General features: G+C 36.8%; 1 long non-coding RNA gene across 1 annotated transcript in view; it reads left to right on the top strand.

Moving 5' to 3' along the window:
- The window catches only part of LOC148951891 (uncharacterized), a 37,917-nt gene extending 28,952 nt beyond the window's left edge, over positions 1-8,965 (top strand). Inside the window, exons 2-3 of the long non-coding RNA XR_016141758.1 lie at positions 4,540-4,587; positions 8,512-8,965. This is a non-coding gene — a long non-coding RNA (uncharacterized LOC148951891). The remainder of the gene's footprint in view (positions 1-4,539; positions 4,588-8,511) is intronic.
- Positions 8,966-16,953: the final 7,988 nt, after the last annotated feature.

Raw genomic sequence — 16,953 nt, 5'->3', positions numbered from 1 at the left:
AGTTCCTAAGAGATAAGACATTTACGCTGCTAGTTTTCAGAGCAAAATTGTTGTATTGGTTTTCCGTAAAAAGAAATATCCGCGAGCGTTTGGTCGTATCTGTTTTTCAATAAGCAATATCTGAATATCCAGTAGCTCCAGGTGAACAAAATTTCACCCTGGTTGTAGCCCTTGAGTGTGACTACAATCGAGATAAAAAAAATCCCGGTTTCGTCATTAAATAAAAGAATATCGCGTTTCAAACTTCAATTGCGTTTTTCTTGAAACTCGGCTCAAGTCAGATACGACAATCATCCTCCCAGCAGACGTTCTGTCAAGCTAGTAAAATTTGCCACAAGTATGTCAAGATACGCAAAGCTGCCTGCTTAGTTAAGCTTTTGTGTCGAAGCTACTCGCCTGGAGATACTTCTTAAGTACTACTAAACATAATTTTTTTAAACGGTTGCCCCCCCCCCTGGGAAAAATGACGATTGAAGTGTTGCTACTACATTAAATCTAAATTAAAAACAGGCACATATTAAATTAAAAAAACAAAGTTTTTCTGAGGGAAGTAAAGAGTGAAGTTAGAACAAGGAAAAAACAAAATTATTACTTCACAGACTATTTAACATACATCTATAAAACTAGTGCAAATATACCAATCGGTGATAAATCTTTATGTTTGTAGGATGACAGAAGACTAGCCCTTACAGAAAACAGCCTGGACGCACACAGTGACTTATGATTTAGTTCAAAATCCCCTAAAAGCTTCAACTAAACATCTTTAACCGTTTATTGTAGATACACCCTTTAAATAGCCTGAATATACACTCTCTATTTTGTTTTAGTTTAAAATACCTCACAACTTTCCTCAAAAATTTTAACTTAATATCATTACCCATTCTTGAAATATTTCAAATACGTCTTTTTGACAGCCTGGAGGCATGTAACGTCTTTTGATTTAGTTTAATACCACTTCCAACATTTTTTGTATGTTTCAATTTAATACCCTCAGCCATTTCTGGGATATTACAGATATGCCCTTTCAACAAACTAGACGCGCATAGTGTGTGTTGATTTACTTTATCATACCCTAAGAGTTTCAGCTTAATACCCTTGGCTGTTTCAATGATATTGCAGATCCATCACTTTGGCATCATGGGCGCCTAGTGTCTCAAAAATGCTTTGGAAGCTCCAATTAAATACTCCTGTATGTTCCTAAGATATTACAGATACACCCTTATGCCAACCTGAATGCAAATAGGGTCTTTTGATTTATTCAAAATCCCCTCCACAAGCCCTGAAAAAAGCATGGGAGGGGGCTGGCTTTTCCAAATCACTTTTGACTCTTTGCAAGGGTGCTAGAATTTTTTTGCAATAGAATGAGCACCCTCCGAAGTTTCAAAGACTACTCCTTCCGTATATAGTGGACCGAGGAAGAAATCCCAAGGAAAGCCAAATCCAAAACTTGAATAAGTTCAAAATTTTTTAGTTACATTCTGTAGATGTTTCCATTTTAGAATTTTTTCGTTGAAATGTAAGACTTGGAATACTTTTGTATTGTTAAGTCATGTTTTACCTTGTCACTGTTACACTCTCATGATGCTTCATACTTCATTTTAGAATTATATCGTTGAAATGTAAGACTTGGAATATTTTTATACTGTTGTGTCGTGGGTTACCTTGTCATTATAACATTCTGTCGATGTTTCAAAGTTCATTTTGGGATTTTTTTTTGAAATGTAACACTTGGAATATTTTCGTGGCGTTGTGTCTTGTCACCGTCACATGACAAGAACACACACATGTATGTTTTTGTGTTTTTGTGTGTTTGTGTTTGTTTTTGTGTATGTGTATGTGTATGTGTATTTGTATGTGTGTGTGTATATGTGTATGTGTGTGTGTGTATGTGTGTGTGTTTATGTGTAAATAAATAGAAGAGTAAAAATATAAGTGAAAGAAAGAAAGAGTGAGTGAGAGTGAGTGTGAGTGAGAGTGTGAGTGTGGGTGTGTGTGAGTGTGTGAGTGTGTGTGTGTGTATGTGTGTGTGTGTATGTGTGTGTGTGTGTGTGTGTGTGTGTGTGTGTGTGTGTGTGTGTGTGTGTGTGTGTGTGTGTGTGTGTGTGTGTGTGTGTGTGTGTGTGTGTGTGTGTGTGTGTGTGTGTGTGTGTGTGTGTGTGTGTGTGTGTGTGTGTGTGTGTGTGTGTGTGTGTGTGTGTGTGTGTGTGTGTGTGTGTGTGTGTGTGTGTGTGTGTGTGTGTGTGTGTGTGTGTGTGTGTGTGTGTGTGTGTGTGTGTGTGTGTGTGTGTGTGTGTGTGTGTGTGTGTGTGTGTGTGTGTGTGTGTGTGTGTGTGTGTGTGTGTGTGTGTGTGTGTGTGTGTGTGTGTGTGTGTGTGTGTGTGTGTGTGTGTGTGTGTGTGTGTGTGTGTGTGTGTGTGTGTGTGTGTGTGTGTGTGTGTGTGTGTGTGTGTGTGTGTGTGTGTGTGTGTGTGTGTGTGTGTGTGTGTGTGTGTGTGTGTGTGTGTGTGTGTGTGTGTGTGTGTGTGTGTGTGTGTGTGTGTGTGTGTGTGTGTGTGTGTGTGTGTGTGTGTGTGTGTGTGTGTGTGTGTGTGTGTGTGTGTGTGTGTGTGTGTGTGTGTGTGTGTGTGTGTGTGTGTGTGTGTGTGTGTGTGTGTGTGTGTGTGTGTGTGTGTGTGTGTGTGTGTGTGTGTGTGTGTGTGTGTGTGTGTGTGTGTGTGTGTGTGTGTGTGTGTGTGTGTGTGTGTGTGTGTGTGTGTGTGTGTGTGTGTGTGTGTGTGTGTGTGTGTGTGTGTGTGTGTGTGTGTGTGTGTGTGTGTGTGTGTGTGTGTGTGTGTGTGTGTGTGTGTGTGTGTGTGTGTGTGTGTGTGTGTGTGTGTGTGTGTGTGTGTGTGTGTGTGTGTGTGTGTGTGTGTGTGTGTGTGTGTGTGTGTGTGTGTGTGTGTGTGTGTGTGTGTGTGTGTGTGTGTGTGTGTGTGTGTGTGTGTGTGTGTGTGTGTGTGTGTGTGTGTGTGTGTGTGTGTGTGTGTGTGTGTGTGTGTGTGTGTGTGTGTGTGTGTGTGTGTGTGTGTGTGTGTGTGTGTGTGTGTGTGTGTGTGTGTGTGTGTGTGTGTGTGTGTGTGTGTGTGTGTGTGTGTGTGTGTGTGTGTGTGTGTGTGTGTGTGTGTGTGTGTGTGTGTGTGTGTGTGTGTGTGTGTGTGTGTGTGTGTGTGTGTGTGTGTGTGTGTGTGTGTGTGTGTGTGTGTGTGTGTGTGTGTGTGTGTGTGTGTGTGTGTGTGTGTGTGTGTGTGTGTGTGTGTGTGTGTGTGTGTGTGTGTGTGTGTGTGTGTGTGTGTGTGTGTGTGTGTGTGTGTGTGTGTGTGTGTGTGTGTGTGTGTGTGTGTGTGTGTGTGTGTGTGTGTGTGTGTGTGTGTGTGTGTGTGTGTGTGTGTGTGTGTGTGTGTGTGTGTGTGTGTGTGTGTGTGTGTGTGTGTGTGTGTGTGTGTGTGTGTGTGTGTGTGTGTGTGTGTGTGTGTGTGTGTGTGTGTGTGTGTGTGTGTGTGTGTGTGTGTGTGTGTGTGTGTGTGTGTGTGTGTGTGTGTGTGTGTGTGTGTGTGTGTGTGTGTGTGTGTGTGTGTGTGTGTGTGTGTGTGTGTGTGTGTGTGTGTGTGTGTGTGTGTGTGTGTGTGTGTGTGTGTGTGTGTGTGTGTGTGTGTGTGTGTGTGTGTGTGTGTGTGTGTGTGTGTGTGTGTGTGTGTGTGTGTGTGTGTGTGTGTGTGTGTGTGTGTGTGTGTGTGTGTGTGTGTGTGTGTGTGTGTGTGTGTGTGTGTGTGTGTGTGTGTGTGTGTGTGTGTGTGTGTGTGTGTGTGTGTGTGTGTGTGTGTGTGTGTGTGTGTGTGTGTGTGTGTGTGTGTGTGTGTGTGTGTGTATGTGTGTGTGGATGTGTGTGTGTATGTGTGTGTGTGAGTGCGTGTGTTTGTGTGTGTGTGTGTTAGGGTTGTTGTGTTGGTGTGTTGTTGTGTGAGAGATGTTTAGAGGTTTTTAGTTGGTTTGTTTGTTTTTGTGTGTGTGTTTGTGTGTGTTTGTGTCTGTTTGTTTTGTTGATAGAGGGTGGGTGTGTGTGTGTGTTTGTGTGAATTTGTGTGTGTGTATGTGTGTTTTTATGTGTATGTGTGTCTGTGTTTGTGTGTAGGAACCCTGTTCCTACTCCCCCCAAACGCTTGAGATATGTACGATATCCCCTAGCTTTTCCGTAGGCCTTGCCAATTTTTTTTTAAGATGCTATAAGGAAGAGTTTTTTATGTCTATCCTAACTTACTTTAAGAGTTTTAGTTGCTATTTTTACTTTGTTTAGATAGTTCATATACTTTATTGTGGTGCCACTTTCTAAAGATAGCTGGGAGAGGGCAATTTTGTTGCTTTTTTCAATTATTTTAATGCAAATATCAAAGAAAGACAGTTTTCAAGGTAAATACCAGAATAAGGTATTTTCCAATATAATGGAATTGTTTAAATCGTATTGTGGGTAAAAGTTCCTTTATTTAGCATATTCTGCTTTTCTAGGTACACTTCCACCATCTCTGCAGCAGTTTTTCTTTCTGTCAGGCTCAGGTAGGTACTCTTCTTTTTTACGTATCTCTTATTGCAGATTCATTTTACCTAAACGATCATCCAACAGCAGGTCAGAGGTCTCCTGTTTATCAATCTTTTTTACAATGGAACTCCATCCCTCCTGATGTCCCTCTATCTTTTTCTGCAAAGGCAGTTTCTGATCGGGTCTTTCCAGTATAGTATTTCCCCCCCCTTTTTATATGTCTTCTTTTCATTCAATATGTTTTTCTGATTTTAATTTTATTTTTTTTTTTATATTTAATCCTAATTTTCAATCTGTTTTCTTCGTTTATATATTTTTTTTCAGTTATTTGTGAAGTTTCCTATTAATTCTCCTATTTTCATAAATGTCTCTTGATCCAGTTTTTTTTACGTGCTTTATAATAGTGTCTTGTTTTGTTTTGTTGGCCCTTTACAAGCTGAGCTTCTTGGGCGTGTACAAACTTTACGTTTGTAAGTGTTTTGTTTTTATTATTAATAAATTGATTGATTGATTGATTACATTTCAACGTAAAAATTCCAAACTGAACTTTGAAACATCAAGAGGGTGTAATAGTGGCAAGATAAACCACCACACAACAGTACAAAAATATTCCAAGTCTCACATTTCAACGAAAAAATCCCGAAATTAACTTTGAAACATCAACAGAATGTAGCAGTGACATGGTGGACCACGAGACAACAGTACAAAAATATTCCTATGTCTTACATTTCGAGACAAAAATTCCAGAATGAACTTTGAAACTTCAAGAGAGTGTAACAGTGACAAGATAAACCACTACAAAAATATCTCAAGTCTTACATTTCAACAAAGAATTCCAAACTGAAATTTGAAACATCTACAGAATGTAACGGTGACAAGACATAACACTACGAAAATATTCCAAGTGTTACATTTCAACGAAAAAATTCCAAAATGAACTTTAAAACATCAAGAGAGTGTAACAGTGACAAGGTAAACCAAGACACAACAGTACAAAATATTCCAAGTCTTACATTTCAACAAAAAAAAATCCAAAATGAACTTTGAAACATCTAGAGAGTGTTATCTGTGAGAAGGTAAATCATGACATGACACTACAAAAATATTCCAAGTCTTACATTTCAAGGAAGAAATTCCAAAAGAAATGATGAAAAATCAACTGAATGTAGCAGTGACAAGGTAAACCAGTACAAAAATATTCCAAGTCTTACATTTCAACGAAAAAATACTGAAATGAACTTTGAAATATCAGCAGAATGTAGCACTGACACGGTGAACCAGGAGACAACAGTATGAAAATATTTCAAGTCTTACATTTTGACGAAAATTTAAAACTGCAAACTGAATTTTGAAACATCTGCAGAATGTGACGGTGACAAGACACAACGCCACGAAAATATTCCAAGTGTTACATTTCAATGAAAAAATCCCAAAATGAACTTTGAAACATCGACAGAATGTTATAATGACAAGGTAACCCACGACACAACAGTATAAAAATATTCCAAGTCTTACATTTCAACGATATAATTCTAAAATGAAGTATGAAGCATCATGAGAGTGTAACATGATGAAACATCAAGACAAACAAGTCTACTTAGGATTTTTTCCTTGGTCCACTATATACGGAAGGAGTAGTCTTTGAAACTTCGGAGGGTGCTCATTCTATTGAAAAAAAAAATTCTAGCACCCTTGCAAAGAGTCAAAAGTGATTTGGAAAAGCCAGCCATATCCCATGCTATTTTCAGGGCTTGTGGAGGGGATTTTGAATAAATCAAAAGACCCTATTTGCATCCAGGTTGGCAAAAGGGTGTATCTGTAATATCTTAGGAACATACAAGAGTATTTAATTGGAGCTTCCAAAGCATTTTTGAGACACTAGGTGCCCATGATACCAAAGTGATGGATCTGCAATATCATTGAAACAGCCAAGGGTATTAAGCTGAAACTCTTAGGGTATGTTAAAGTAAATCAACAGACACTATGCGCGTCTAGTTTGTTGAAAGGGCATATCTGTAATATCCCAGAAATGGCTGAGGGTATTAAATTGAAACATACAAAAAATGTTGGAAGTGGTATTAAACTAAATCAAAAGACGTTACATGCCTCCAGGCTGTCAAAAAGACGTATTTGAAATATTTCAAGAATGGGTAATGATGTTAAGTTAAAATTTTCGAGGAAAGTTGAGAGGCATTTTAAACTAAAACAAAATAGAGAGTGTATATTCAGGCTATTTAAAGGGTGTATCTACAATAAACGGTTAACGATGTTTAGTTGAAGCTTTCAGGGGATTTTGAAACCCAAAACGAATAGAAATTACAATAAATAACTGAGTCAAACTCGAAACGAGCTCGAAATGAATACAAATAAATGTGCATTGTCAGTTTAATATACATTTACCGATATTTAGTAATCAAAATGTTAATATTATTTGATTTATTAAAGTTATAAAAGTAAAAACATTTATATTTGTTTCAGTAAAGTAAAAATTATGATCTGGACGTGGAAGGCACGGGGGTTTTGAGCCTAACTTATGTTAATTTCTGCTCGTTTTGGGTTTGATTCGTTTATTTATTGTAATTTATGCTCGTTTTGTGTTTCATTTATTTATCAATGCTAATTTGTGGTAGTTTAACGCTTGGTAGATTATTTGATTTTATTTTTGTTCATTTTGTTTAATGGAGTTCTCTACTTTTCTTTAAAAAACTTATTTTGTGGAAAAAATTCTATCAATTAATACAAATAAGATCAGTTTATGTTTTATGTTTATGAGTTAGTTTATGTTTAGTTTATGTTTTACTTTTGAGGCAACACATGCATTAAATATTAATTCTATAAATACAAAGAGATCAAACTTTAAACTTTGGAGGAGAAATCCTCTTAAAATGGCAGAAGGACAGGAAAAAAACCGTTAGAAAAAAAAATCGTCAACTCTGTTTGACTTAAATTTCCCCCAGTCAGTTCTATTCTGTATACTGTTGTCCCCAAACCTCGTAAAAAATATGAATTTCTGCAAAAGGCTAAACAATTTTACATGGATAAATAATTTTCTGCTGATGTAAGTATTTTCAATCGATCAAAAGAACTAAATTGATCCAATCCAGCAACAACCATTCTGAGGTTTCGCTGCCTTTCATTAGGAGGCACTGATGGCCAATTGCGGCTTTCCACAAAATTTTGAGCAACTATGTTATTTGTGGGGGATGAGCTTGAAAAGCAAACAGTGTAATAATAATAGAGTAGGATATTAAAAGAAGATTATGCACAATAAAATTTTATTCCATTAAGGAGGAAGGAGACAAAAAGGGTGAGACCCGTGATAAGGGTTACCCTCATGTGCTATATGTAATAAAAGTTCGCCGGTAGAGATACCTTGACCACGTACTACGTATGGACAATCCCTAGCTACCGAATGCAGTGCTACTCCGGCAATCATCGGGTACACGCCGCAGAGACATATTCAGACACACCTCACAAATTGAACGTGCCATAAAAATCTTGAATGAATAACTTTATCCATTCCTGAGAACTGCAAATACGTTCTTTTGACCATATGGATGCACATTTGTATTGTGATTCAGCCAAACGCCCTTTTGAACTGCTAACCCTAATTATCGAATAAATACGCTATTTTTAAACTATTATCTATTCTTTTAACTCATAGACTGACGCCTTGCCATAATTACTAGTTAAATGTCCCTTTATTTTCCTCCTAGCTTGCTCTTCTTTTTTTTCGTACTAATCTTTCATGTTCGAATGAAACAGGCATCCATTTGGGCATTTTAACGCCCATCCTTCATGGCGGATCGGATTTTAATTTGTTTCACTCTGTTTTAGGGTTGTTTTCAAGTTTTAGCCCTGTTCTTTGTTTTTTTATTTTTTTTATCACTTCTTTACACGTCTTTTATCTCCAATCGGTTAATGTCCTTTTTCTTTTCTAGGTTGATAATTAGAGCTGAGCAGTAAATTTTATCTTAATCCTGTGTAGTCTGTATACTGTTGCCGTCTTTTTGTGTAATGGCGTGTATTTTTACATAAAAAGTCGTTGCAACAGACATGGCTTCTTGAAATTGTAAAGTTAAAAAAAAAATCAAGGGTTCTCAACCTTATGTTCGTTTCATTCTCTGTATAATTGTTATTTATGCCTTTTTTCCCCCATTTTTACATTTTAAAAGAAATTGAACCCTTCACAGTTTTTCAATAAATTATCTTTTTTGCTCATCCCTCTCTAAACAAATTTACTACTCATTCAAGCTCTTCTGCTCCTTGTACAGCTTCTGCTTCTCAGCCAAGAAATTGCATCCTGAGTCAACAAGCACGTAAACAAGAAAATAAATTCGACATTTTATTTTCTCTTTATCTAAATAAATATTGAAAAGAATGTTTATGTACAACTTTATAATTTGTATTCTTACAGCTTATCATATACTTACTACTTGTCTGTTCCTAGACTCAGGAATTATTTAAGGAATCATTATAAAAAGGTTGTGTCAGTTGGGAAGGTGTTCTTGCTCAAAATCATGGTCCTGAAGTCCTAGAATTGTTTTTTTATGTTAGAAAAAGAAGTACCGTATATTTACGGTAATTAACCTATACTGGAAAATTAATATAATAAGTATAATATAGATAAAATAGACAAATACATCGAATATGATATTAGAGCAATCAATTGGCAAAGTAATACTTTCAGTCTTAAGTTTGATAGCTTAAGAACTTTGCTTAAGAACTCAACGTTGGGACACCCAACGCTAGGAATGTCCTGCAATGTACTCTTGAATGTTATTTAAAAGAGACCATTAAAACAGGGTATTGTTAAAAGCCTAGCATCAAAGGTGTAAGACCATTTAATGACTAAAAATAGAGTCAAACAAAAATCTATATTGTAAATGATTAACTTTCCCAAATAGCAGTAAAGATGTCAAATATTATCTTTGTGAATATAAAGAAATTGGTAGCTTGGTTGTACGCCGTCAGCCAGCAATGACACATGTTCGAAGCTGAAAACTCGGAGTAGCGACGAATTTTGTTAGGAGGTGGGGTGTAATTATTACATTTTCAATTTTAGTATTATCGTATCTTGGGTTAAACTTTGTGCCATCAACTACTTTATGGCCAAAATAAATATGTATATTTTTTTTTAATTTAAATGTACTAGTGAGTGGAGGTGGGGAATGGGGACACCTTGGGAACCTGGTCACTTATTTTACCTTCTCACCCAAGTGTAACATTTCTAAAATTTAAAATCTTATCTGATAGCTTCGTCTATGACCTCAGTTCTGAAAAAAAAACGATTTTCATGTACAAAGAAACGTTTCGCTTGTAATTTTTCTTTTTATGCCATCTATAAATAATGCTCAAAGTAGCTGGAGAAATGTCACACTTCAAGGTTTATATGTCAAATATAGTAATATTTTAAACCAATGAAAATTCTGCAGAAAAAAGGCATTAGTTTAGCTAAAATTATGCTATTAAAATGAATTGTGAAACATTTAAAAAAGTGTTTTTCACTCACGAAGATGAACAAGAAACTACTTTTTTTCGACGCATATGTTTTTCGAATTTTCTTCTGAGTTTCTGCCCTGTTGACAGCCTAGTTGCCAATATTGACTTAATAATTCCTTCAAAATTCTCATCAACTGTCCCTTAAAGTAAGGAAAGTCATACTTTTAAAAGATTCAAAGTTTCCCCTGAAACTTGGTTTTATATCCTAATCTCTTTCTGAGTTACGTCATATCCCATTTTGACAACTATAACGGACCTTGTATATTTCAATATGGTATAATAACAATCATCTTTATATTGTCGGGAAATACCTACTTTATAAACTCAGCCGTTCCTGAGATCACGCAAACGTACTTTTTTCCGACCTTCATGTAAAGGGGTTTCTTGATTTTGTTCGGCCCCCTCCTGACCATTTTATAGATAGTTTCATTTTTATATCAGTAAGAGTTTCTGAAATATTGCAGTTGCGCCATTTTCATATTTAGTTCAATACTGGCAGTTTTCCTGAATTTCCTATATAAATTCACTTACAAATACCTGAGATACCCTCAAAAGATTGATTCAGTTAGAAAGGTTATCTTGCTGGTCAACAAATCCTGGGATTTGGATTCGTCACAGCATTGCATCTGTGCGGCTATTGGTCTATACTACTAAAATCATAGAAGTATGATTATAAACTAATCCAATATTTCAAAAATTTAGCATATAAATCTATATATAAAAATATTCTATCAAGTATATCTGGTTATGGATTCCCCAATTTTGATGATATTTAGGAAATAGGCTGTGCTGTATCTTTAGCTAATTTTGAACGAAAAAGGTATTTTTAATACATACTGTAGTGACTTTTGAACAACAAACCGAGCAATGATGCCTATTGTTGTACTGAGGCTTGCTGAACAAGTGCCATCTTTCTTTAAAGTTTTTAAATCAGCATCTGAAGCTACTACAAGAAGTAGGGCACATTAAAAAAACAGAAAAAATGAAACAATTCCTCCTCAAACATGGTACTATTTGGCTATATAGCGAAACGAAATATAGCCTACTTCTAATGTTGCAGCCAAAATAGGCTGAAAATCAAGACAGAGAAAAACACAATTGTTCATTTGAAAAGGTGAATCACGTGATAATTAAAGGGAATTGAAAGAGGAAATCTATGAAAAATACTTTCCTAATTCAAAAAATTGCAAAACGTCATTTGGAAGAGGTCTTAAGAAGTTCAGCAAACTTCAGTCCAGCGAATGGGTTTGATGAGTCAAAATGCATCCTCCCACTGCGTTTGCAGTGATGTATACGCATAGCGAAGATCAATTTTGTAAATGCACCTTAGTTTATTCTTCAGACCCCTCTGTTGACACCTAGGATGCTGCCATTACTGCATCTTCAGCTCAGCCTTTAGGAACTCATCTACAAGATAACTCCATGTTTCTTTCTTTATCACTTCAGAAATAAGCAGCTGGCTAGTTCTCCGGCAGATCTTACTGTTACTGACATTGGGTTACAAACCGATATTTAAAATAACACCACTGTTGCGTATATTAATATACACATAGTTCAATAAGATACACATTTAACTATACGTATATTTTTGTGCACAGAAGATTAGAGGACAGATGTTAAAAAAATTAAAACCCCCTGACTTCTAACATTCGGATTCAGCTTATCTGCCGGATATAATTTAAGAAATTCAAATGACCGAAAAAAGGCTGATCATTTTGTCTCTAAGTATTCAAGCTATCAGAAGCAAGATTGCCACATTTAGCACGAAAGTACTATTTTAGTAATATATTATTATGTGTAGCACGTGCTCAGAGTTGCCATCTGTAGCAGGAAAGTTCCATTGTAGCGTTATTTTAGAACTATTACTGTCAATTTTGTGACTAGCATCAAAAATCGCTGTGTAGAACGCAAATTTGTGCAATTGTGGCACTTTAGGAGCATACCGTGGGTGTAATCCGGATCATAAGCTTCTCCATGAAGTTTCTGCATGAGCAAGATATCAAAATCCAGGAATTTATTAGCTTTTGAAGCCTTATGCTTTTAGTCTCGAAAAATTAAACCTGAAATTTTCTGAGGACATTGATATTTTCTAACTATTGCTCACTCAAAATTTATGGCTAAGTTTTGTTCCTTAAATCTTAAAAGCGGTACAGATTGTGGCAGAGATCCGATAACCAACTCAACTTGCATATGTCGGTTGCATTATAGTTGGATGATCAAGGTTGAATGTTTGGTTACAGACACAATTCGAGAAACCAGCTGACCTATTCCTGTTTTATGTTAGAATGTTTCGATACTAACAGTCGGAAGGGATAGGAATAAATTGCAGATCAAAAATTTCTTATTGGTCATTTAGCATTCAAAATGAAAGACCCTAAGGCTGATTAGTATTTGAATTTCAACCTGCTACTTGCTGGAGTACAGTGACCTATTAAACAAGATTGGGTGTGATTATTTGGATGTTTAGACTTGATTGCTAGAGAAGTTTTTTTTTTAATAAATGAAGTTGGGAGATCTAGCTTTCACTCGATTACCATAATATCCATGGTCGCCAATAAAGATATTTAGAGTTCTTAGTCCCGGAAAGAGACTTCTAGTGTTCAAGTACGGGGATCATAAAATAGCAACTGTTACGATTGAAAATATGGATGGAAGGTTCAAACTAATAAACAGGCATGTGGTGCTAGTACACATGCTAGTCAGCCACGCATTAAAAAACCAATGGCTGACTTATATAAAAATCCAAACTGTTACATGGAAACTGCTACTTGCCTTGGAATTGAGAAGGAAGTACGGCTTGATATTTCTGAAGTAAGAGTGGAAATTTGGCAGTTTAATGATTCAATTAGTGATCTTGTTCAGCAAAATATAGCAAAGAAGTTCAGTAAGGTAAAACTCTCACAAGATAACCTCGAGAAAATAATGCAAACTGTTCATTCATCCGTTATGTTGGAACTTAAAAGTAGTCACGAAAAATTAGTGGACCAAATCGGAGCGCTGGAATCAAAAGTTGATTTCTTGGCATCGGCATTGTCAAATCTACATTATGACCTCTATGAAATGCAACAAGCTAGTAAGTCTTCTTGCATAGTTATTCACCCTCTTTCTGGTCTGAATGAAACAACAAGGCATCCCACCAATAATTCATTAGACTTAATAACAAACAGACAAGGTCTATGATCGGTGTCCGAGTCTGACATTGTGGATGATAGTATTTTGGGGAACCCAGTAGTAGCAAAATCCCCCCAGTTGAAGTCGGATTTAAAAATCCAGCAGTTACACCATAAATATTGAAAAATCGGAGCAAGCTGAAAGGATTGCAACGTTTTGTAAGTGAAAGCCTTACTCGTCGTAGACATAAAGTTCTAAATTCTGCTAGGGATGTACTGGGTATGAGAAATGCTCGATGAGTGCAGAGTCGTATCTTTGCAAAGTCTGGCGAACAAGTAATTAGAATAAAGGACCTATCAGAAAGTGTCTCGCTGAGCCGTCTTCAGGAAGCCAGGGTTCCGGCTAACAGACAGGAGATTGACTAAACTGTTTTGGTGACAGTAAGGCGAACTTTTCTTCGCCAAATGTCTCTTCTGACTCATAGACTATCTGATCTTGCAGGAAATTACTTTAATTTAGTTAATATATATTAACGAGGCATTTGTGAACGTGATGGGTGGAATGGAAAAGTGAGTTCAGATATAAATATTCCTGTTTCTAAGTACATTAATCCTGTGGTCTGAGGCGGAATAAATCATCAAGTGATCTTGTCGAAGCCACATATAATTGATACTTTAGGTGTCTGGGTTGAAGATCTGTTTGAGTCTTTTGTTGTTTATGTAAAAAGAAAACATATTGTCGAAATTTTTATCATTTATTTACCGGCATTGTCGTTACTAGCCAAGATGTTTTTTTGGGGGGGAGGGAGGGGATCAAGAGATTTTACTGTTTGGCTGGTCATTTTTACCGACTGTTTTTTGTCAATAATTAGCATAATTTCTGTTTCGAATATAATACGTAAAATCACTGCACGAGTCGGTCAGTATTTTCGGGGTCTTTAATGAACCAAACAAAGAATTTTAACGGCGTCAAAAAAATCGTGGCGCAAAGCCCCACAATTTTACTAAATTATTTTTTTCCCAAAGTGACCAAAAACATTGGGGGGTCGTCCCCCCTCCCCCCCCCCTATACGTTACGGCCCTGTTTACAGGACACCTAGTTATAACCGCTCGGAAACGTCTTAGCATTTTTAGAATCTTTGTCAGAATTTATGGTCGCGTAAAAAGCCATTCATGCTAATGGGAGATTTTCACCATAACTCGTTGGAGCTCGGAAACAACACGAATGCGGAATTTTTTGCAACTAAGCTATCATTTAGCTTTTTCCTGTCAATTAACAGTCCCACACGAATCACAGAACGCACGGCCACGCTTATTGATAACATGTTAATTAGTGAAGATATTTGTGACCGGCTGAAATCATCAAATGTCCTAAATACGCCAGGTTTGGATCATCTCCTTGCATTTGTAGTGGTGTCGTTTAGTGATTTATCATCATATCCAAATGACCAGCATAAAAATAAAGACAAAATATTTGTTTTCAATGAACCAAATTTAAATAAATTAAAAGATAATATAGGAAAACTAGAATGAAGTGATTTTTTGAGTCAAAGGACCATGAAGTAAGTTATTTTCTGTTTCCTGATATGATTCGTGAAGCAATGCATGAGTATTGCAAGATTAAAGGACCACATGAGAATAGATCGAGAAAGAAAACTTATTTTAAACCTCCGTGGTTAACAAAGGAATTACAAAACATGATAAAATTTAAGAGCAAGCTTTATAGTAGAATTATTTGAAAAAAACTACGTTTTCTAAAGAGTTAAAGAGGCTGAGTTACAAGGTCGAACCTTAAAACGTAATGGGATTAGGAGGCACTGTTGGGGGGGTACCCCCCAGTCAAACCACCGATTTCTCAGAAATTAAATATAAAAAAAAATTTCTTTAAACTGAAAATAAGGAGCGACATGAAAACTTAAAAAGAACAGAAATTATTCCGTATATGAAAGAGGCTGTGCCCTCCTCAACGCCTCGCTCTTTACGCTAAAGTTTGACTTTCTCACAACTCTTTTTTTAAACAATAAAAACTTTAGCGTAAAGAGCGAGGCGTTGAGGAGGGCACAGCCTCTTTCATATACGGAATAATTTCTGTTCTTTTTAAGTTTTAATGTCGCTCCTTACTTTCAGTTTAAAGAAATTTTTTTATATTTAAAGGCTGCGAAAGCGGGGTTTGGGGGTGGTAGCCCCCAACTGTGCCTCCTAATCCCTGTACGTTTTAAGGTTCGACCTTGTAACTCAGCCTCTTTAACTCTTTAGAAAACGTAGTTTTTTTCAAATAATTTCTGCACGTTTTTGTACAGTTTATTACTTATTATTGCTTGACTAACTGTTAGCTGATCGTGTCAGGAGTTAAAGTTGGGGGGCTGCCGCCCCCAAACCCCCGCTCTTGAACATTCTTGTGTTAAGGCTTTTAATTCCTGAATACTCAAATCACGTCGTACAGGGTGCCTCCTAATCCCTGTACGTTTTAAGGTTCGAACTTGTGACTCAGCCTCTTTAACAGCCCCCCAACTGTGCCTCCTAATCCCTGTACGTTTTAAGGGTCGACCTTGTAACTCAGCCTCTTTAACTCTTTAGAAAACGTAATTTTTTTCAAATAATTTAAAAAAGAAACTGAGTTTCTTTTCAAAGTATATAAAAAAGTTGCTCTGATGGTGAATCGAACCCGAGTTTTCCGCCTGAAAGTCTGAAGTCTCAGCCGCTGGACTATACAAACACAATAGTAATTGTTGTTTAGCAAATAGAAGGTATTTTCGACGCAAGCAAATTCCCAAAAATCTTGATATGTGGTTTTTGGAAAACAGGGAAGGAGTGATCAGATTGAGCTGAAATTTCGACGATAAGCTCCCAGGCCCCAGGAAAGCTTATCCTCTAAATTTCAGCCCGATCAGAACAACGTTAAAGGGGGGTTGTGGAGGGAAAAATTAACATGGGCTAATATAGGAAAACAAGGTTTTTCGTAAATTCAAATTCGGGTGATAATTTTTTCGGTCTGAAAATATCAAAAGGCCCTAACAGGTCGAATTCTGCTTCGAATGAGTCCTCATTCAACCGGATCCGTTGCCAACTGTGGCCTGTAGGCGTGGCTAAGAAAAAAAAAAGAGATGAATTTTAAGTGGCTATATTTGGTTTTTGAAAACAGGGAAGGAGTGATCGGATTGAGCTGAAATTTCGAGGATAAGCTCCCGGGCCCTAGGAAAGCTTAACCTCTAAATTTCAGCCCAATCGGACAACGTTAACGGGGGGCTGTGGTGGGAGGGTCCAAACTTCCGGCCCAGTTTACCCCATGAAGATAAAGTCGGAGGAGGATGAAATTTTGCAAGTTTCTTAGTTTGAGCTTGGGCTACAAAATGCAATTACCGCCGTCTCTCTGCGACCTCTACGACCTGAAATCGCTTAACATTGTGGTGGGTCGCCTCTTTATAGAGGCACAAGTGTGCCTCCTTGATGTTGAAAAACCAGTCGAACAAAAATCGACATATTTATGTTAGTTGCCGAAATGTTGTCAATAAACAAATAAACATAAAGATAATAAGATCCCTAAGAAGATAGTTAACCTGAATGGGGCAAGAATTGAAAAATATCAATCTATAGCTGATAGTTTTTGTAAATTATTTACTGAGATTGGTCAAAATAGCTCGTCACTGTTTGATAATGATGGTAGTATTTTTGTTTTTTAACCAGTTTCCGTAAGTAATTTGAAAAAGATTGTGAATTCTTTGGGACCTTCAGAGGCTCCTGGAATTTATTACATGCTAAAACGAGTTCTGA

Source organism: Artemia sp. Qi Xiang Cuo, chromosome 5 (genome assembly GCF_049724085.1).
Source record: "Artemia sp. Qi Xiang Cuo chromosome 5, ASM4972408v1, whole genome shotgun sequence".
NCBI lineage: Eukaryota > Metazoa > Arthropoda > Branchiopoda > Anostraca > Artemiidae > Artemia > Artemia sp. Qi Xiang Cuo.
The sequence above is the reverse complement of the archived record's forward strand: the minus strand, read 5'-3'. Positions and strand labels throughout refer to the sequence as shown.